This window comes from Aquarana catesbeiana, linkage group LG07, assembly GCF_042186555.1.
Source record: "Aquarana catesbeiana isolate 2022-GZ linkage group LG07, ASM4218655v1, whole genome shotgun sequence".
NCBI lineage: Eukaryota > Metazoa > Chordata > Amphibia > Anura > Ranidae > Aquarana > Aquarana catesbeiana.
Window position 1 is genome coordinate 249,293,927 of NC_133330.1, and position 23,104 is coordinate 249,317,030.

Below are 23,104 nucleotides of genomic sequence, written 5' to 3' on the forward strand. Positions count from 1 at the left end.
TAAACAGGGGCAGACACATTGGGCCTTAGGTGTTGGTGGTGCCTGAATCTATCTATCTATCTATCTATCTATCTATCTATCTATCTATCTATCTATCTATCTATCTATCTATCTATCTATCTATCTATCTATCTATCCATATACTAGTCTGACTGTATATATATATATATATATATATATATATATATATATATATATATATATATATATATATATATATATCAAACACACTGCTTGTACTGACTGAATATAGAGTTTACACTGTATATATAGGCTACGCTTAATGCAGAGTATATATATATATATATATATATATATATATATATATATATATATATATATATATAGTAGTCTGAGTGTCTAAAGATCAAATACACTGTCACTAACTAACCTGCCTGCCTAATCCAGCTCAATCTCTCTATCTCCGTCCACTATAACACACTATACTATAGTGTGGGGCGTGGACTTAGTCCCCCTGTGCCATGATTGGCCAAAGGCACCCTGCCTTTGGCCAATTATGGCTCTCGCTGAGGCGTGTGCTGTGATTGGCCAAAGCATGCAGGTCAGGTGTATGCTTTGGCCAATCATCAAACAACAATGCACTGCAGTCCCTACTTGGGATATATAACGAAAGGGTTTCTTTCCTGGTTTCTATAAGTTTTGATCAAATGGAATTCGGCACATACAATCTAGGGAGGGTGGGGAGGTTCCTTCCCTGTATTAGATGGAAGCCCGGAACCGCCCGCTTGCTGGTCCCCCTATTCTTTTTTTTTTTCTCGTTCAATATGTTTATTGAAATATTTCATGCGGATATACAAAATAACAATGTAAATAATATCCCCTCCTGCAGGCCAACATAGCCTGTCGAGAGAGACTTGCAGACATAGGTTGGATAAGTAACAGTAGATGCTTACAATACAGTAATGAGTACATGTCCATCCATAAGGCATAAATTATATATGAGCTATGAGCATGTTGAATTGAGTTAACCTTTCAGTGTTTTCATTAAATAAGTAGAATGAGGGCAGTCAGGTGACGGAGCAGCTATGGTCCTGCTCCAGGTGACCCCAGAGATCTCATACAGGCCACACCTGAGGGATCACGCTGTGGCCTGTACAGTCCCCCTATAGTCTGACCTAGTACCCCGAACCCGCTACCCCCCCGTCCTATTTTTCTAAGAAGGTTCATGCTGTGCCTTCCTTGTCAGTAAATTGAAAATATTGCTGACATTGGGTGGCGATTCCCGGCCACGAAAAATCTCATGCTGCATTCAATAAATCAGGACTAAGTACTCGAAGATTATCCTAACTTTGCCATTCAGTATTACACCTGAAGGGGCAACGTGGTACAGTAAGAGGAAATGAGAAAGACGGAAAGAAAGAGTATCGATAGCGCATTGATAGAAGGAAGGGGAGAGGAAAAGCCAGTTATCCAGTTTAGTCTGACCCGGATAAAGGGGAACTTTATATATGATGCACAGGGCTCCCAAATTGCTTCAAACTTAGGTACCTTGTCTAAAAGTTTCACTGCAATTTGTTCTTGGGTCATGATCCAAAAATCTGTTTCGTGATCAGCATTGATACCCTGGGCTTCATCCATGCCCCTGCTACAGTAAATTTAGCTTCCAGAAGAATAAAAAATATCAGGGTTTGGGTATGTTTGGAAGTGTTGTTTATTCTGTGGTTCAAGAGCGCGATTTTAGGGTTTTGGGGAATTGCCATTCCAGTGACATTCCTTACTAGATGGAAGAACCTATTCCAGAAGCCTACAATGTGTGCACAGGTCCACCAGATGTGGTGCATAGTACCCACCTGTTTACAATCTCTGAAGCACAAAGGAGAGGCGTCTGGATAAATCCTTGCCAATCTAGAGGGAACATAGTACCATCTAGTAAGAATCTTAACATTAGCTTCAACTAGACCAGTATTTAGGATACCTTTATATGATTTTTGAAAAGAGAGAAACCATTTTCCTGGGTCCAGTTGTAGTTCCAGATCAGACTCCCAAGCTTGAGCATAGAGGGGTGTGCTGGTCTTGTTCGCCAAAGAGGTGTATAGGATTGAAATCCCACCTCTCTGATCCATGAGGTTGGAGCACCATTGTTTGCAGGCTGTTGGTTTTGGGGGGATAGGTTTGTATGTCTATAAGGTGTGTAGAAAATGCTTAATCTGGGCGAATCTAAACTTCTCCGCGTTTGGCATCTCCAGTTTGTTGGAGCAGTAACCCAGTGTGAGTGGGCCCGATGAGGAAAGAAATTACCTATTCTAAACAATCCCTTGTTTAACCACCATGTAAAGGCTAGAATGTTCATCCCTGGCTTAAGGTCCTGGTTGTTTTTCTTTTTTTCTTTTTTTTTTTTTGTCACATCAGTCGACCATATTGAGAGGTGTAAATCAACTTTGCAGTTCATTTCCATATCTATCCCTCTCTCATTTGTCTCATCATCGTGACTCTTTGCCATATCAAAAAATAAAGAGTAATTAAGACCACCCATGCCTCCAGACGAGGGGGCTTACTTGAACTCATCTAGGGTCACGCATATGTGGTTAAAGTGTTCAATACTTATTCAGCTACCCCTTACCCACCCCCCACCCCCTTTATCCCATATCACCCCCCCTCCCCCCAACCCTCCCATTCCCCCTCTCCAGGGTCTGGTTTTCCATTTACCTCTCCTTTTTAGACTATAGGTTTGATCTCTTTGGCATAGCTCCATGTTTTTTTGAATTTTTTCCAGCGGTCCCACCTACCCGAGTTTTTATTCCTTATGTCCTCTAATCTGCTCCCCAGTGTCTCCATATTGCAACTCTCCTCTATTACATCAAACCACTCCCATACCTCATGGCTTTTCCTCTTCTGCCAGTTCTTTGGGATCGTTCGTTTTGCCGCGTTCAAGAGTTGCGGAACTAATCCCTCCAGCCTGTAGCAGGTTTTTATCTGATTTTGTTGAGTTATTTTAAGTTGTTCTTTTAGTCCGGAGAGCTCCCGCCCTTGCCTATCGAGCTCATCCTCAACCTCTTCCACTCTAGCCAGTAGGTTGCCTAAATCAGACCTCAACAGAGTGATCTCTGCCTTAATTGATGACTCAAGCGCATTGAACATTTCTGCTAGGTCGCCTTTCGAGAGTAGTTGTGATTCGTGACTATATTCATAGCTTCTAGATGCTTCCAGCGTGTTATCAATTAATATCTCCTCCCTGGAATGGTCTGGGGTCAGGTCCTCCCTCTCGCCGCGTCCCTTCTTCTTTTTGTCAGCCAAACCTACTTTATGCGACTCTAGATGGGAACTCGCCGGGCTCTCCCCTTTAACCATGTATTGCTTGATTGTGCTAGCGGGATTACTCCCAGCTAGATTATCTTTTGGGGTTTTCGGTGGGCCCCCCTTCCCAGCTTTACTTGAACTGCGACTCATATTCCTCTTATCAATATCCAGACCTACTTAGTTTTGATCACTGTAACCAAAGGTAACCGTGTCAGGTAAGTCTCCAGGTTTCCTCTTTTAGGGAACCAATAAAGTAGGATTCAAAGTGCAAGTGCTGGTATGGTGGTGAAGCAGGATTGATTCAAATAAATGAGCCTTTGTATTTCTGGGCTGAAATCGTGCCTACGTACGGGACTAATATAGAGGTTTCCTGGATATATTTTCCACTAGACTATGCCCGCCTCATAAGTACTAAGACGTTAGTATACAGACTCGGAGATGACACAGTCCTGCTATAGGCGTTAGTATGCTGCCAATATAGGAAGGCAGAAAAACAAAAGTGACAGTCTACTGCTCCACCTCAATGTCACAACTACTCCACCGCAGCCCCCGATGACAATGTTACACTTTATGTTAGGTTTAGATACAGTTTATGCAGTGAAGATTATGCGATATGGTATCAGAAGACCTATTTTCCCTCCAGCCAGTTACCGTGTTAGTGGAGATAACCTTGCAACTGTTTCTTTCAAGATAGCTACGGGCTTACTTATCCAAGCTTATCTCTAAAGCATTCTTACCTTTGGCGTAGTTAGATTTTAATTATCTCTTACCACTACCATGCTTGGTTATCTGCCACCACTCCAGGTTCTCAAAGCGAGGCTCCGCTGTTTCCTTATCGCTCTCAGGCTATGAGGCTCCTGTCTTCTGACTTCTGCTTGCTGCAGCGTCTAGATTAGTACCTGGTTCAATAGCTGGCGTTACATGCAGGGAGGGGGGGGGCGGAGGGGGAGAGCGGAGATCCCCGGGTGGGCAGCGGAGACTGCCGCTTCGTCTGTCCTCTCACTTCCTCCAGCGGGAGCCGACAGGTTCTCAACACGCCGCTACCCTTAACAATGCTCCCGTGGCGTTCCGCTCTAACTGCTGCGTCCGGTCATCCCGCTCTGTGTAGGGGAGAGGAGGTCCGCCGGAGCTTCAGCTGTCCGGCACGCCTCTTACTCCTCCCTTCCCCTCGACCGTCTGATGTCTCACGTCATCCCTAAGGTCCTGGTTGTAAAAAGTATGGGCGAGGTGTTATACGATAGAGACTAGGACATTCTGCTTGTGGAGTACTTTACAAACCAACAAGGAATGTGAAAGAGTTGGAGCTAAGATGGGGGGGTCTTTGTTTTGGGGGGAACACATCAGGAAATCTAATGTGTGGAGAGGAACTGCCTGTCTCTCTACGGCTATCCAGTTCGGTTTGGGGCCCTTTGAATACACAGTGGAAAACTGGGTCAATTGTGCCGCCTGACAATACCACCATAAGTTTGAGAGTCCTAACCCTCCCTGCGTTTGGAGCCAGAAGAGAATATCTTTTGAGAAGTGGTGTCCTTGTTTCCCCCAGACAAAATTAATGGTGTTCGATTGGAATTTAGAAATAATCTTTTTGTTTATAGGAATGGGGAGTGAACGGAAGAGATAGAGTATACAGGCATCAGTGTCATCTTTACCGCGTTGACCATACCCAGCCAGAATAGACCACACTTCGACCAAGCCTTTAGGTCCTCTTCCAGTTTTTTAAACATCGGAGGGTAATTTGTGACAAAGAGTTTGCCTATTTTGTTGGGGAGTGTAATTCCCAGGTATGGTATGGATTCATTAGCCCAGGGGAAAGGGAAGTGATGTTTCAATTGATCGACCCTATTTTGAGGGACTGAGATATTTAGTGTAATAGATTTGGATACATTGACAATGAGGCCCAAGATAGCTCTGAAATCTTTAAGTGTTCTTAATATATTGGGGGTGGAGATTAATGGGGACGTGACAAAGAGCAGAATATCGTCTGCGAATAAAGCACATTTGTGTTCTTGGGGATATCAGCGGCAAAAGGGGGTACCCCTGTCTAGTGCCTTTAAGAATGTTGAAACTTTTAGAATAATGGCCCATTAGCCAAATTTGTGCACTTGGGGTGGAATAAAGAGAGTGAACAATTCCCATGAAGTTGGGACCAAATCCCCACCGTTCCAGAATGTCGAAGATGTATGGCCATGAGACAGAATTAAAAGCTTTCTGTAAATCAATGGAGACTAGAAAGCCTTCTTGTGGGGCCCCTCCGTCCCAATGTGAGTGTAATAACGAAATTATATCTATGGCTCTTCTAATTTGGCCCTGTCTCCCTGGGATGAAGCCCACCTGGTCTTTGTGTACATACTTAGCTATAAAGCTAGACATTCTGGTTGCCAGTATTTTTGTCATCATTTTAACCACTAAGCCACCGCCCACCGTCATATGACGGCGGGACGAGGCTTCTGTTGTTCTGGGCGGACGTCATATGATGTCCTTGCCCTCCCGAGCCACCAGGGGGTGCGCGCGCACCGCCGGCGGCGCACGTGTGTGCCCGCTGCGTCGCTCGGGACCCGGTGCGCGTGCCCGGCGGCCGCGATGTCCGCCGGGCACCCGCGATTGCTGGGTAACAGAGCAGGACCGTGGATCTGTGCATGTAAACACAGATCCACGTCCTGTCAGAGAGGAGAGGAGACCGATGGTGTGTCCCTTGTACATAGGGACACCGATCGGTCACCTCCCCCAGTCAGTCCCATCCCCCCACAGTTAGAATCACCTCCTTAGGTCATACATTAACCCCTCAATCGCCCCCTAGTGTTAACCCCTTCCCTGCCAGTCAAGAGGGACAATTTTGAAAAAACACAATATTTTTTACTTTTTGCTATAATAAATATCCAATTTTTTTTTTTTTTAACAAATTTTTTCCTCAGTTTAGGCCATTATGTATTCTTCTACATATTTTTGGTAAAAAAAAAATTGCGATAAGCGTATATTGATTGGTTTGCGCAAAAGTTATAGCATCTACAAAATAGGGGATAGATTTATAGCATTTTTATTATTTATTTATTTTTTACTAGTAATGGTGGCGATCTGCGATTTTTATTGTGACTGCGATATTGCGGCGGACACATCGGACACTTTTGACACATTTTTGGGACCATTCACATGTATACAGCGATCAATGCTATAAAATTGCATTGATTTCTGTGTAAATGTGACTGGCAGGGAAGGGGTTAACACTAGGGGGCGATCGAGGGGTTAATGTATGACCTAAGGAGGTGATTCTAACTGTGGGGGGAGGGGACTGACTGGGGGAGGTGGCCGATTGGTGTCCCTATGTACAAGGGACACGCCATCGGTCTCCTCTCCTCTCTGACAGGACGTGGATCTGTGTTTACATGCACAGATCCACGGTCCTGTTCTGTTACCCGGCAATCGCGGGTGCCCGGCGGACATCGCGGCCGCCGGGCACGCGCACCGGGTCCCAAGTGACGCAGCGGGCACACACGTGCGCCGCCGGCGGCGCGCGCGCGCCCCCTGGTGGCTCGGGAGGGCGAGGACGTCATATGACGTCCGCCCAGAACAACAGAAGCCTCGTCCCGCCTTCATATGACGGTGGGCGGTGGCTTAGTGGTTAAATGATTTTATAGTCTCTAAAAACTCTTCCATTGAGAAGGGACTGTCTAGGATTTCCCTATGCGTGTCCATTAATTTGGGAAGTGATAAACCCTGCAGAAAGGAATTTATTTTGTTAGTGGTAGGGGGTTTACTGTCTGTGTAAAGTTTGGAGTAGAATTCTTGGAAGGACTGCATGATGCGGACAGGATTTAGGGTCAGTTCTCCCGTAGGAGTTCGGATCTTAGGAAAAGACAACGTTCGTGTCTTGGGGCTCAATTTCGCTGCCAGTTTAGTTCCTATTCTGTTAGAATGGTAATAAAATTTTGCACCCGTCCATCTGAGGTATTTCTCCGCAGAGGTGGTTAATGGTAGGTTAAGCTGTACTCGAGCCGTATCCAATTTGAGTAAAGCGTCAGATGTGAGGTTACGTTTATGTGATTTATTTATTTCTGGGAACTCCCTGGTAAGTTTCTGGACTTCTGCTTTGTGTTCATGTTTTATTTGAGAGTCTTTATTTGAGTCTTGTGTACTGCCCAAAGTGTCGATGGGGAAGTTACGCCATCGTCATTATCAAGGAAGAAGTCCTGTAGGGATTTCTCGAGAATGGTACAGTGGACTGGGTTGCTCAATAATGATTCATTAAGACGCCATTTATAGGGTCACTCTGCTCTCAAGGGACATTTTATGGATAGGGACATAATAGAGTGGTCTGATATTGATGCGTCTCAGATCTTAGAGGTATTGGCTAACAAGATGGCTGAGGCTGGTAAAAAAATGTGGTCTATCCTGGCATAGGTCTGGTGCGGGGCGGAATAGTGCATGTAGTCTTTGGCGTGGGGGTTCAGTCCCCTCCATACATCCACTAAACTTAGGGTGTTGCAATTGTGCTTTTTTCTAAGCTCTGTCTGGGTGGGCGTTTATCTTTTGGTGACCTCACTCTGAACTTGTCCAGGGATAGGTCAAACGGTAGATTCGAATCTCCCCCCAGGATGACAGTTCCTTTAAAATGTGGTTTTAATTCAGTCAACATAGATTCAAAACACGTTCCCTGACCCTTGTTAAGGGCATAATAAGAGACAAATGTGTAAGTCCCCCCCATCTATGGAGCCCTCAATCAGAAGAAATCGGCCCCCTGGGTCTCTGATAACCGTTGATAATGTGAAGCTGAGTTTTTTGGAGAATCTTATAGCTACTCCTCTTGTTTTATTGTCAGCGTTGGCCAAATAGAATTGTGGGAATCTTTGATGAAGGAATGTCGGGTTATAAGAGGATGGGAGATGTGTCTTCTGAAGGAGAATGATATCTGCCTTTAAGGTGTGCTATAGTTGGAGCATTTTTCGACACTTTACTGGGGAGTTTAACCCCTGGGTGTTGTGGGAAAGAATGGTTAATGTCCGATTAGCTTGTGCTGGATCAGTCATGGATCAGAAAAGTGGAAGTGCACTAAATTGAGAGGTATCTTACCCCAAGAGGAAAGGTATCTCGACGGATTGTCATGCTCACACGTTCCCTAGTAGCCCGAGTTTGTAATTTGGAGATGGGTAGACCCTTGTATGGTCGAGTAGGTTGAGAGCTGGATGATTGGGAGAGGGGAAAGGAGTGTAAAGTAAAGGGAGAGAAAAAGAAAGAGAAGGTCGATTAGTACATAAATGCATACATCTTTCAAGTGTACAAGTCGAATCGGGAAGGGACCTGCCACTTCCCCCCCCTGATCCCAGGAGAGAGAGATCTTCCTTCATCTCAGGTAAGTCGTGTTGTCTCTGTAAGTAGAACCTCATCCTCACAGTGACTAAGTGAGGCGCATTGCAACCGTTCCGATCAATCCGCCATTATACATCATCAATAACTATTGATAGACAGAGCCCTGTCAAAGTACAAACTGAAAAATATGGGAGGAGCTGTCTCCCAGAAGGTCTGCGACTCCAGCAAGAAGTCCACTATTCCAGGGACTCCTCCACTGTCATCACCAGACCCCCACTTTACTATAAGTTGTTGCTATACCCCTCTGTGAGGAGGCAAAGCAAGAGAACTTCACCCCCCCACCCCTGTCCCATTGTCAGAGTCCTTGGTATATCCAGGACCTCGGCTGTCCAGAGTCCATTGAAGTGTTGGAGATATGTTTTACGTGGCCGTAAGACAAGTTGGGAAGGTTCGGTGGGGAGGTGAGAGCAAGTAAAGCAACTGGATCTTGGTGGTCCGGATTAGAAGAAAAAAAAAGGAAAAAAGAAAAAAAAAAGGGTGAAAACAGGATCAAAAACTCCTTAACTGCAGAGTTTGGCATTCATTTGGAGGAAGAACAAAACAGGTAAAAAGTAGTTCATCCAAGGAGGGTTTGGATATACATTTAAGTTGACTTGGGTGAAAACCTCTAGGAATCCTGAGAACAGTTCCGGAAGTTGCAGAGTAAAGTAGGACTTCCAGCATGATGAAGCATAACATTAGCGGGGGGGCAAGAGTCTTTCAACCTTTTCAACTGCTGCTTTTGGGCTAGGAGGAGATGGGCGTTTTGTGGAAGGGGGTCCTCTGATGGTGGACGGCTGTGGGATTTCCTGGGCGATGAGCCCCAGGCATGCTAGTAAGTGTTCTCCTTCCCCAAAGGACGAGAAGCCATAGGGCTTTTTCTGGTAGGAGAGGTTCAGGCAAAAAGGGAAGGCCCATCTATATGCAATATATTTATTACCATTCTAACAAAATATTCTTTTTGCGTTAGGACTTGGAGCAATGGTTTTAATGCTCGCCTTTTTTGACCCATGTATGGGGAGAGATCCCCAAAAATCTGGATTTGGTGACCCTGGATTGATAGCTTATCTGAATTCTGTGATGCTTTCATCACCCCCTCTTTGACTGCGTAAAAGTGGGGATTGACGATGATGTCTCTGGGAAGATCATCTTTACGTAGAGGTTGTAGTGCCCTGTGTGCTCTGTCCAGTTCTAACCTGTGTTCTGGAATTTCCGGAATTAGGTCCCTAAGAAGGGAGAGACCCCTGATTCTAAAATTGTATTGTCTTGACCTACTTTCCAGGTCATCAATTTTGAATAGGGCCGTCTCCAGCTGGTCCTGAAGGTCTTGGATTCTGGCAGTGTTCTGATTAATTCTACCAGCAGCCTGGTCAGTTTTCTTTTCTATCATTTCAATCCAAACCCCTATTTGCTGCAAATCAGCATGTATAGATGAGGTGATCTGGGCTGCTGTTTGAGCCAAGCCCCTGGTTAGCATGTTAGAGAAAGCAGACATCATTGCAGGCAAGTCTGAAGGGGAGTGAGGGTAGAAGTGAGGCCCGATTGTGCAGTTGTCTGGTGTAGCTAATAAGTCACTAATGGGTGTCAGGTGAAATCCTCCCAGGGATCTGCCTATCAGTGACTCGGTGGATGAGGGGGATAGTGAGGCCATTTGGGGGTTACTCACTGTGTTATTCCCCTGTGTGGCAGATGGTGCCGGATCAATGTCCTGGTTTGCTATGGATTCGTCCAGCTCCGGGTCCTTGCCTCGTTAAGTCACGGCTGCCATTTTGGAAGGGCCTGGCTGCTGTAATGTGGATTCCAGCTGGCGGGAGAGGTTCCTCCGCACATAGCCCACAGACATCGCTGATTCCCTGGGCTGTCCCAGATCTATCGGCAGTGAAACTGGCTCATTTTGCGGGCTCTGTCGGCTGCGGCTGGGGTCAGTCCGGAATGGCATGGAGCTCTGCTGCTATGTGGCCATCTTGGTGAGCTTCGCTCATGCGCATTTTCTCTTTTTATTTCAATCTCACCCAAAGGTTGAGCTGTTCGGGCTAAGTTTTGTGTTTAACCATCTTAGATATACCTTGACGATGTGCAACTTTTAATCCACCACACTACACCCAGGTTTAGAAGATTTCTATAACATTTGCAGAGTAATGGACTTTGAAGTCCTACTAAATGATTTTTCTAGGTCAGGGTTTTCTTTCCCTGTCCTATACTCTATATACTGGGCACTATACTCCGGTCTTCTTGCATAGAATGTACCCTTCAGTGCCGAACTCTTGTTTTAAAGGATGTGCACAATATCAGAATAATAAAAGTGTAGCGCTAAAGTGAAATCAATAAGAAAAGAAATGTGTAAGGGTTTGGGATAAAGAGAAGTCAATTCGCATTTGAAGGAACAAGTGACCTCATCTAATCTCAAACCTAAAAGATAAGTATGTTGAAAAGTGAAATGAATATGGATGTATATATTACCACATCTATAAACAAATAAAATGCCCTTTTTTTCAAAAAGGCTCAAATAATCATGAAAAATATAATAGGTTATAACAACAAATTCTTAACTGAAATGTCCAAAATTATTTTTTTCCCATAGAGTGAAAAAGTACATAAATGGTGTCACAAGTGTCCACAGTGTTGGTGGGGAGATATAACTCTCAGGTAGGCAATGTACACATAAGAAATTAGTCCATATAGTGCATGGTGTGGTTGACCCAAATTGAATCCAAGGCAGGTAGTATCACAATAAAGTGCAAACCGGAGAAAGAGATGTAATACTCTTACCGACTTCGGTGGACTCACAGGCCGTGGGCGGTGAGTCAAATAGGCTTGTACTGTCTTAAGATGGATGACAGTGTAAGACTGGCTGATACACCAGAAGATTTCCTCCTCGGATGGGGGGCCAGGAACCTGCCCAGAAGATCTGCACGATCACCGTCGACTTCGGTGGACTCACAGGCCGTGGGCGGTGAGTCAAATAGGCTTGTACTGTCTTAAGATGGATGACAGTGTAAGACTGGCTGATACACCAGAAGATTTCCTCCTCGGATGGGGGGCCAGGAACCTGCCCAGAAGATCTGCACGATCACCGTCTTTGTCAGCAGGCGTGGACCATGTATAAAAAAAAAACAAGGAGCCTCCACATGGTGTAAATCCAAAAATTACTTTTCAAGTGGTGTTTATTAGATCGTTCAAGATCATCAAACATGCCATAAGGAATAAAAATGGTAGAATCGATTCAAATGATAAAAATAGATCTAAAAACAGCAAGCGTGGTGTAGGTGGCTGGGTACAGCAAAAAACCCGACCGGTTTCGTCCACAAAGACTTCGGCTGGGGTATATGCCATCCCGCCACCTCCACGCTTATATACATACATTATAATGATTAACTAGAAACAGCTGATACAGCATCCTGCGCACTGACTTCCTGAATCGACAGCGTGCGCTCCATTCAGGGTCACGTGCTAGCTAGATTTGCCAATAGGAAGATAGAGTAATGAATCCGCCTCTCTCTACCAAGCCTCGATGTGAATGCCATCTCGGCGCACGCACTCATTGGATGGAAGAGTGCGCACCTCAGTTATTCACCCAATCCGGGCTAGCGTCATGTGACGTTCACGTGACCAACATCACGTGATAGCGCCTGACGTGCCCATAGGTGTACATCACTGCGTTAAACCGGAAGTAAGAACACATCACTGAGGCTGTTGGAACGCACCTGCGTTCCAAGCGGGTCATTGAGAAAGGGAGTGATTGAAATGCAAAGCCAAACAGAGTACGGCGATCATTATAATCCGCCGTAATATTAAGTATATGAACCCAATTTAAATTTAATCGTGTAAACATATTATTTACACAAAAGTATTCAATCCAGAAGTCAGTACGGCCACATCCCGATCAGTACGAGCAAAAAAACACAAAAACTATGTATCAATTGACTATTTTTGTACATTAAATATATACATACGTTAATGTCCTATGAGAGAACAAGGGGCCATACTAGAATACACGCTTGATGGCATTTCAATCATTTAATTGAGAGGGAATTTAATAGGAATTAAGTAGAATCGAAAAATCTTATTAAAAGATAATATTAAAAATATGACAAACTATTGAGCAAAATAATGATTGTAGAACTAATCCTTAAGGATAAAGAGCCACCTTGTCTTATTCATTAAGGACAGAGATCGCTCGTGTCCTCGAACAAATTAGGCTTAATTTTACTAGAAATAATGTGAATATGGCTGGGAACAGAAATGGTAGAGGGAAAGGGGAAAAGGGGCTGTAATCAAGATTGATTAATAAATGAATTGATGTCCCACTCCACATTTAATCCATGTGGCGTGAAACATCTTAATTGGTGTATCCAAAAGGTTTCAAGCCTTGACACCCCTCTTATACATGACTCTCCTCTCCAGTGGGGGATAAATTTGTCTATTATTTGGAACTTCGTGCCAGTGGGATCTCGATTGTGACATGTTAAGTAATGGTTGGGAACACTATGATTTGTGCGTCCCTTTTTAATAGATTTAATGTGTTCGTTAACCCTTATGGCAAAAGTACGGATGGTCCGCCCTACGTACTGTTTCCCGCAGGGGCAAGTGATGAGATACACAATATACCTCGTCGAACAAGTGACAAAGTGTTTAACAGCATACTCTTTCCCCGTGGTGGTTGATCCAAAGGTCTCAATCTTCCGAGATTTAAGTGTGTTATATTTACACACCCTACACCTTCGGCAGGGGAAGAAACCCTTCATATTTTGAAAAAAGGAGGGGACCGAAGGGGGGTCTGTTACATTGGGTGCAATCTGTCCCCTCAGGGACATAGCACCTCTATAAATCACCCCTGCTTGTTCTGGAAGAACTGGTCCAAGGACAGTATCATTTTTTAAAACCTTCCAATGCCTATGGAAGATATCTTTAACCTGCTTGTGTTGAATTGAAAAATTGGTAAGAAAAGGCCATTTATGTTTATTTTCTACAATGGGTTTAGGTTGTTCTGAAATAAGTACGTTTCTGTCCACTAAGGAGACATTGTGAATCACTTCGTCTATCTTTAATGCATCATAACCCTTGTCTATAAATCTCGACTTCAAAGTATTAGCTTGTTCGAAGTAATCAGTGAGTTTTGAACAGTTGCGTCTGATCCGCAACATCTGACTTCGGTATTGACTAGGTACATTGACGACATCCTCCTCCTATGGAAAGGGAATATGGAATCTCTGGATGAATTTATATGTATCCTGAATAATAATCAGATTGGGATAGAGTTAACCTACGAAGCGAGTCAGTCGACCATTCACTTTCTCGATCTTGAGATTTCAGTGGTTGATATCCATCTCACTACCAAGGCTTTTTTCAAGGCCACGGATCGGAATGGGTACATTCCGATCGACAGTTGCCATCACGCGGCATGGCTGAAATCCATTCCCCGAAGTCAGATGTTGCGGATCAGACGCAACTGTTCAAAACTCACTGATTACTTCGAACAAGCTAATACTTTGAAGTCGAGATTTATAGACAAGGGTTATGATGCATTAAAGATAGACGAAGTGATTCACAATGTCTCCTTAGTGGACAGAAACGTACTTATTTCAGAACAACCTAAACCCATTGTAGAAAATAAACATAAATGGTCTTTTCTTACCAATTTTTCAATTCAACACAAGCAGGTTAAAGATATCTTCCATAGGCATTGGAAGGTTTTAAAAAATGATACTGTCCTTGGACCAGTTCTTCCAGAACAAGCAGGGGTGATTTATAGAGGTGCTATGTCCCTGAGGGGACAGATTGCACCCAATGTAACAGACCCCCCTTCGGTCCCCTCCTTTTTTCAAAATATGAAGGGTTTCTTCCCCTGCCGAAGGTGTAGGGTGTGTAAATATAACACACTTAAATCTCGGAAGATTGAGACCTTTGGATCAACCACCACGGGGAAAGAGTATGCTGTTAAACACTTTGTCACTTGTTCGACGAGGTATATTGTGTATCTCATCACTTGCCCCTGCGGGAAACAGTACGTAGGGCGGACCATCCGTACTTTTGCCATAAGGGTTAACGAACACATTAAATCTATTAAAAAGGGACGCACAAATCATAGTGTTCCCAACCATTACTTAACATGTCACAATCGAGATCCCACTGGCACGAAGTTCCAAATAATAGACAAATTTATCCCCCACTGGAGAGGAGAGTCATGTATAAGAGGGGTGTCAAGGCTTGAAACCTTTTGGATACACCAATTAAGATGTTTCACGCCACATGGATTAAATGTGGAGTGGGACATCAATTCATTTATTAATCAATCTTGATTACAGCCCCTTTTCCCCTTTCCCTCTACCATTTCTGTTCCCAGCCATATTCACATTATTTCTAGTAAAATTAAGCCTAATTTGTTCGAGGACACGAGCGATCTCTGTCCTTAATGAATAAGACAAGGTGGCTCTTTATCCTTAAGGATTAGTTCTACAATCATTATTTTGCTCAATAGTTTGTCATATTTTTAATATTATCTTTTAATAAGATTTTTCGATTCTACTTAATTCCTATTAAATTCCCTCTCAATTAAATGATTGAAATGCCATCAAGCGTGTATTCTAGTATGGCCCCTTGTTCTCTCATAGGACATTAACGTATGTATATATTTAATGTACAAAAATAGTCAATTGATACATAGTTTTTGTGTTTTTTTGCTCGTACTGATCGGGATGTGGCCGTACTGACTTCTGGATTGAATACTTTTGTGTAAATAATATGTTTACACGATTAAATTTAAATTGGGTTCATATACTTAATATTACGGCGGATTATAATGATCGCCGTACTCTGTTTGGCTTTGCATTTCAATCACTCCCTTTCTCAATGACCCGCTTGGAACGCAGGTGCGTTCCAACAGCCTCAGTGATGTGTTCTTACTTCCGGTTTAACGCAGTGATGTACACCTATGGGCACGTCAGGCGCTATCACGTGATGTTGGTCACGTGAACGTCACATGACGCTAGCCCGGATTGGGTGAATAACTGAGGTGCGCACTCTTCCATCCAATGAGTGCGCGCGCCGAGATGGCATTCACATCGAGGCTTGGTAGAGAGAGGCGGATTCATTACTCTATCTTCCTATTGGCAAATCTAGCTAGCACGTGACCCTGAATGGAGCGCACGCTGTCGATTCAGGAAGTCAGTGCGCAGGATGCTGTATCAGCTGTTTCTAGTTAATCATTATAATGTATGTATATAAGCGTGGAGGTGGCGGGATGGCATATACCCCAGCCGAAGTCTTTGTGGACGAAACCGGTCGGGTTTTTTGCTGTACCCAGCCACCTACACCACGCTTGCTGTTTTTAGATCTATTTTTATCATTTGAATCGATTCTACCGTTTTTATTCCTTATGGCATGTTTGATGATCTTGAACGATCTAATAAACACCACTTGAAAAGTAATTTTTGGATTTACACCATGTGGAGGCTCCTTGTTTTTTCTTTATACATGGTCCACGCCTGCTGACAAAGACGGTGATCGTGCAGATCTTCTGGGCAGGTTCCTGGCCCCCCATCCGAGGAGGAAATCTTCTGGTGTATCAGCCAGTCTTACACTGTCATCCATCTTAAGACAGTACAAGCCTATTTGACTCACCGCCCACGGCCTGTGAGTCCACCGAAGTCGACGGTGATCGTGCAGATCTTCTGGGCAGGTTCCTGGCCCCCCATCCGAGGAGGAAATCTTCTGGTGTATCAGCCAGTCTTACACTGTCATCCATCTTAAGACAGTACAAGCCTATTTGACTCACCGCCCACGGCCTGTGAGTCCACCGAAGTCGGTAAGAGTATTACATCTCTTTCTCCGGTTTGCACTTTATTGTGATACTACCTGCCTTGGATTCAATTTGGGTCAACCACACCATGCACTATATGGACTAATTTCTTATGTGTACATTGCCTACCTGAGAGTTATATCTCCCCACCAACACTGTGGACACTTGTGACACCATTTATGTACTTTTTCACTCTATGGGAAAAAAATAATTTTGGACATTTCAGTTAAGAATTTGTTGTTATAACCTATTATATTTTTCATGATTATTTGAGCCTTTTTGAAAAAAAGGGCATTTTATTTGTTTATAGATGTGGTAATATATACATCCATATTCATTTCACTTTTCAACATACTTATCTTTTAGGTTTGAGATTAGATGAGGTCACTTGTTCCTTCAAATGCGAATTGACTTCTCTTTATCCCAAACCCTTACACATTTCTTTTCTTATTGATTTCACTTTAGCGCTACACTTTTATTATTCTGATATTGTGCACAATTTTTGTCATATTGTAGTGTTGGCTGCTATCTTGACGTGTTGGATTGGCGCGGTATTTTACATATCCATTTGCTGACTCTTCTGACTTTATTACTGCTGCCTCTCCTTATTTCCATAGTTGAAGGTTGATACCATAACAATGGATATTTTTGACTATCGAAGTAATCGTACATTTAATATTGAAGGTGTTTTTACACCCTTGAATAGTGATTCTGAAATAGGAGGGCTATTCCTAAGGTTAAAAAACCTGATGGTTTCTGAGCTCCATCTGGAGTGGGACATAGCATTTCTTGAGCAGTACTTGAAAGAGCGTTTGGTTCCAAGGGGCTTGAGGTGGAATATCCATCCCCAACAGGGCGAACCTGACCTTGAATCTTGGTTTCGTTATTTTAATGAGGCAGGCCTTTCCCTGCTTGGGTTCTTGATCGAAAGAAAGCGCCTAAGGAAAATAACCTTGGATACAGAAATTAAAGAAATCAGGGATAAACTCCTCCCACATAAAAAATTAGCTGAATATAATTTGCTCTCCACAAATCTTAAAGACCATTTAGAAAAAGAAGAACGTGAACAGAGGGTTAAAAAGCAAAAAAAATACACAAGGGACATCTGTGATTATAAAAATGGATGTGTGTTTAGTTGGCAGGATAAGAATCCACCAATCATGGCCCCGGAGATGGGACAAGCACCCATTAGCAGTTTAGCCCCCTTGGGTTCACAACAACCAACGAATAGGATTGAACCTAATATACAGGATGTGCATCATCTACCTATTAGACCCCTTACACCTATACCCCACTATAAGAACACATCCTCCAACAATGGGGGAAGGGGGAGGAATAACAGAGGTAGGGCTAAGGGAAATAGGAATCAGAGACCATACTATGATCACCATAGACAGGACTCGTTACCTTGGAGAAGAAATAATGATCATTACGATCAATATTCAGATTATCAATATCCCCAAAGAACTCCGGTTCACACACAGAATAGATTTTCACCTCTTAGAGAGAGAAGATTTAATAATGATGATCAGGGTTCCAGATATCCCTATTCTGATAGGGATGACGGATACCATACGAGATCACCATTTAATTACAACCAGAATCTACCAGGACCATTCCTAAGGAGGGATTTTCACAAGGAAGGGGAAAATCATTTAAGAAATCAAAATCCGGGCGCGGCTCCAGAGGGGGGTGGTGCGCCAGGAAAAAGAAAACGTGTCTAAAAGACAGTGGTATTTTTAATTTGAGCAATGTAGAACTAACAAAAGCCGAAAAATTAATATTAGATAAAGGGTTGAAATATGTACCTCCAAAAAAATTAAACAAGTTTTCAACTTTCATAGATGTACATAAATACATCAGAAAGTTGAATATTCAGAGATATATCATGTCTAATCCCATTAGACCTCGGACTATTGACATCACGTCACATGCGGTCCATTCAGGCCTTGCGAATCCATCGCTGTTTAATCCCCCTTGTCCAGTGGCACCCTCCATTAAAGTCTTTCGAGATTTGGTCCTCAAAGACCTTGATAAGTTACCTGATAAAAGAATATATAATGATCCCAACCTAAACACTGGACTTAAGTCCCTCTGTGAACGTAAAAACCTTGTCATTCGTCCAGCTGACAAGGGGGGTGGGATCGTTATCCTCGATAAAACAGACTATCATATGGAGATGATGAGAATTCTTGATGACACAGACACATATCTTAGGTTAACCAAAAACCCTACATCTGAGTTTAAGAAAGCCTTGGTAGATTTGATAGATACTGGTTCCCAACTGAGAATTCTTGATAAGAAGGAGAAAAGTTTTTTAGTTCCGGTTGCTCCACGTATTCCTATAATTTATTATCTACCGAAAGTTCATAAGAATGTTACACAACCTCCCGGTCGCCCTATCATTAGTGGCATAAATTCTATAACATCCCGCATCGGGAAATACATTGATTTCTTTCTTCAACCGTTAGTGAAATCCATACCATCTTATTTAAGGGACACTAAGGACACTATTGCCAAACTTGAATGTGTCACGTATAGTAACGACCTTATTTTGGCTACTGCCGACGTTAAGGCGCTATATACTTGCATACCCCACAATTTGGGTTTTGAAGCAGTTAACTCTTTTCTTTCCAGGAATGTCACAATTCCGGGTACTCAGAAGAGGTTCATCATGGATTTATTGTGTTTTGCCACCAAACACAATTACTTCTGGTACGATGGAGATTTTTATCTCCAAAAGAAGGGGGTAGCGATGGGGGCAAAGTTTGCCCCCAGCCTAGCTATTATATTTATGGCCAAATGGGAGGAGGATGTCGTCTATGCCCTAGACCCGCCACAATTAGTGTTGTGGGCTAGGTACATTGACGACATCCTCCTCCTATGGAAAGGGAATATGGAATCTCTGGATGAATTTATATGTATCCTGAATAATAATCAGATTGGGATAGAGTTAACCTACGAAGCGAGTCAGTCGACCATTCACTTTCTCAATCTTGAGATTTCAGTGGTTGATAACCATCTCACTACCAAGACTTTTTTCAAGGCCACGGATCGGAATGGGTACATTCCGATCGACAGTTGCCATCACGCGGCATGGCTGAAATCCATTCCCCGAAGTCAGATGTTGCGGATCAGACGCAACTGTTCAAAACTCACTGATTACTTCGAACAAGCTAATACTTTGAAGTCGAGATTTATAGACAAGGGTTATGATGCATTAAAGATAGACGAAGTGATTCACAATGTCTCCTTAGTGGACAGAAACGTACTTATTTCAGAACAACCTAAACCCATTGTAGAAAATAAACATAAATGGTCTTTTCTTACCAATTTTTCAATTCAACACAAGCAGGTTAAAGATATCTTCCATAGGCATTGGAAGGTTTTAAAAAATGATACTGTCCTTGGACCAGTTCTTCCAGAACAAGCAGGGGTGATTTATAGAGGTGCTATGTCCCTGAGGGGACAGATTGCACCCAATGTAACAGACCCCCCTTCGGTCCCCTCCTTTTTTCAAAATATGAAGGGTTTCTTCCCCTGCCGAAGGTGTAGGGTGTGTAAATATAACACACTTAAATCTCGGAAGATTGAGACCTTTGGATCAACCACCACGGGGAAAGAGTATGCTGTTAAACACTTTGTCACTTGTTCGACGAGGTATATTGTGTATCTCATCACTTGCCCCTGCGGGAAACAGTACGTAGGGCGGACCATCCGTACTTTTGCCATAAGGGTTAACGAACACATTAAATCTATTAAAAAGGGACGCACAAATCATAGTGTTCCCAACCATTACTTAACATGTCACAATCGAGATCCCACTGGCACGAAGTTCCAAATAATAGACAAATTTATCCCCCACTGGAGAGGAGAGTCATGTATAAGAGGGGTGTCAAGGCTTGAAACCTTTTGGATACACCAATTAAGATGTTTCACGCCACATGGATTAAATGTGGAGTGGGACATCAATTCATTTATTAATCAATCTTGATTACAGCCCCTTTTCCCCTTTCCCTCTACCATTTCTGTTCCCAGCCATATTCACATTATTTCTAGTAAAATTAAGCCTAATTTGTTCGAGGACACGAGCGATCTCTGTCCTTAATGAATAAGACAAGGTGGCTCTTTATCCTTAAGGATTAGTTCTACAATCATTATTTTGCTCAATAGTTTGTCATATTTTTAATATTATCTTTTAATAAGATTTTTCGATTCTACTTAATTCCTATTAAATTCCCTCTCAATTAAATGATTGAAATGCCATCAAGCGTGTATTCTAGTATGGCCCCTTGTTCTCTCATAGGACATTAACGTATGTATATATTTAATGTACAAAAATAGTCAATTGATACATAGTTTTTGTGTTTTTTTGCTCGTACTGATCGGGATGTGGCCGTACTGACTTCTGGATTGAATACTTTTGTGTAAATAATATGTTTACACGATTAAATTTAAATTGGGTTCATATACTTAATATTACGGCGGATTATAATGATCGCCGTACTCTGTTTGGCTTTGCATTTCAATCACTCCCTTTCTCAATGACCCGCTTGGAACGCAGGTGCGTTCCAACAGCCTCAGTGATGTGTTCTTACTTCCGGTTTAACGCAGTGATGTACACCTATGGGCACGTCAGGCGCTATCACGTGATGTTGGTCACGTGAACGTCACATGACGCTAGCCCGGATTGGGTGAATAACTGAGGTGCGCACTCTTCCATCCAATGAGTGCGCGCGCCGAGATGGCATTCACATCGAGGCTTGGTAGAGAGAGGCGGATTCATTACTCTATCTTCCTATTGGCAAATCTAGCTAGCACGTGACCCTGAATGGAGCGCACGCTGTCGATTCAGGAAGTCAGTGCGCAGGATGCTGTATCAGCTGTTTCTAGTTAATCATTATAATGTATGTATATAAGCGTGGAGGTGGCGGGATGGCATATACCCCAGCCGAAGTCTTTGTGGACGAAACCGGTCGGGTTTTTTGCTGTACCCAGCCACCTACACCACGCTTGCTGTTTTTAGATCTATTTTTATCATTTGAATCGATTCTACCGTTTTTATTCCTTATGGCATGTTTGATGATCTTGAACGATCTAATAAACACCACTTGAAAAGTAATTTTTGGATTTACACCATGTGGAGGCTCCTTGTTTTTTCTTTATACATGGTCCACGCCTGCTGACAAAGACGGTGATCGTGCAGATCTTCTGGGCAGGTTCCTGGCCCCCCATCCGAGGAGGAAATCTTCTGGTGTATCAGCCAGTCTTACACTGTCATCCATCTTAAGACAGTACAAGCCTATTTGACTCACCGCCCACGGCCTGTGAGTCCACCGAAGTCGACGGTGATCGTGCAGATCTTCTGGGCAGGTTCCTGGCCCCCCATCCGAGGAGGAAATCTTCTGGTGTATCAGCCAGTCTTACACTGTCATCCATCTTAAGACAGTACAAGCCTATTTGACTCACCGCCCACGGCCTGTGAGTCCACCGAAGTCGGTAAGAGTATTACATCTCTTTCTCCGGTTTGCACTTTATTGTGATACTACCTGCCTTGGATTCAATTTGGGTCAACCACACCATGCACTATATGGACTAATTTCTTATGTGTACATTGCCTACCTGAGAGTTATATCTCCCCACCAACACTGTGGACACTTGTGACACCATTTATGTACTTTTTCACTCTATGGGAAAAAAATTATTTTGGACATTTCAGTTAAGAATTTGTTGTTATAACCTATTATATTTTTCATGATTATTTGAGCCTTTTTGAAAAAAAGGGCATTTTATTTGTTTATAGATGTGGTAATATATACATCCATATTCATTTCACTTTTCAACATACTTATCTTTTAGGTTTGAGATTAGATGAGGTCACTTGTTCCTTCAAATGCGAATTGACTTCTCTTTATCCCAAACCCTTACACATTTCTTTTCTTATTGATTTCACTTTAGCGCTACACTTTTATTATTCTGATATTGTGCACAATTTTTGTCATATTGTAGTGTTGGCTGCTATCTTGACGTGTTGGATTGGCGCGGTATTTTACATATCCATTTGTTTTAAAGGATGCTCGGACAGAGGTACACATCTCCATATTTTTTTGAGTTGTCAGGCTATAAAACCCATTTGTCAACAAGCTTCCTCTATGGTGGCCCGCATTACAGGTTCTCTTATAGCTCTCACGTTTCCCATGTGTTTGTTTTTTTTCTGATTTACCCAAGGTGTCACCTCCATGGCAAAGATAAGTGCATACCCTGTTTAGTGCTATCCATTGGGCTATAGCCCTCAACTGGAGATCTCCCTCAGTCCCCTGGTCTAAGGTTATGCATCGCATGGAAGTGATCCGATTAATGGAAAGGATTCACCATACAGTTATTGATTCTATGCATATATTCCACAACAAATGGTCAAATTGGTCTACCTATCATTAATCGCATATTTCATTAAACAACAAGCTAAACTTGGTTCACTCTGATATGGGTACATATATGTACCAACATTTGATACACTACCGGAACATGTTTCATCCAGTATACAGGGCTACTATGTGTTCTTCTTTTCTTTGTGAATACTATTTACTTCAGATTCTTATGTTTTTATTTTTATTTTGGTTTCTCTCATAAGTCTATGTGTCATGGATCTGCAGTAATATTCCTATCTGCTTACCTCTCCATGTGATCAGCTTAAAAGACTGACCGCCT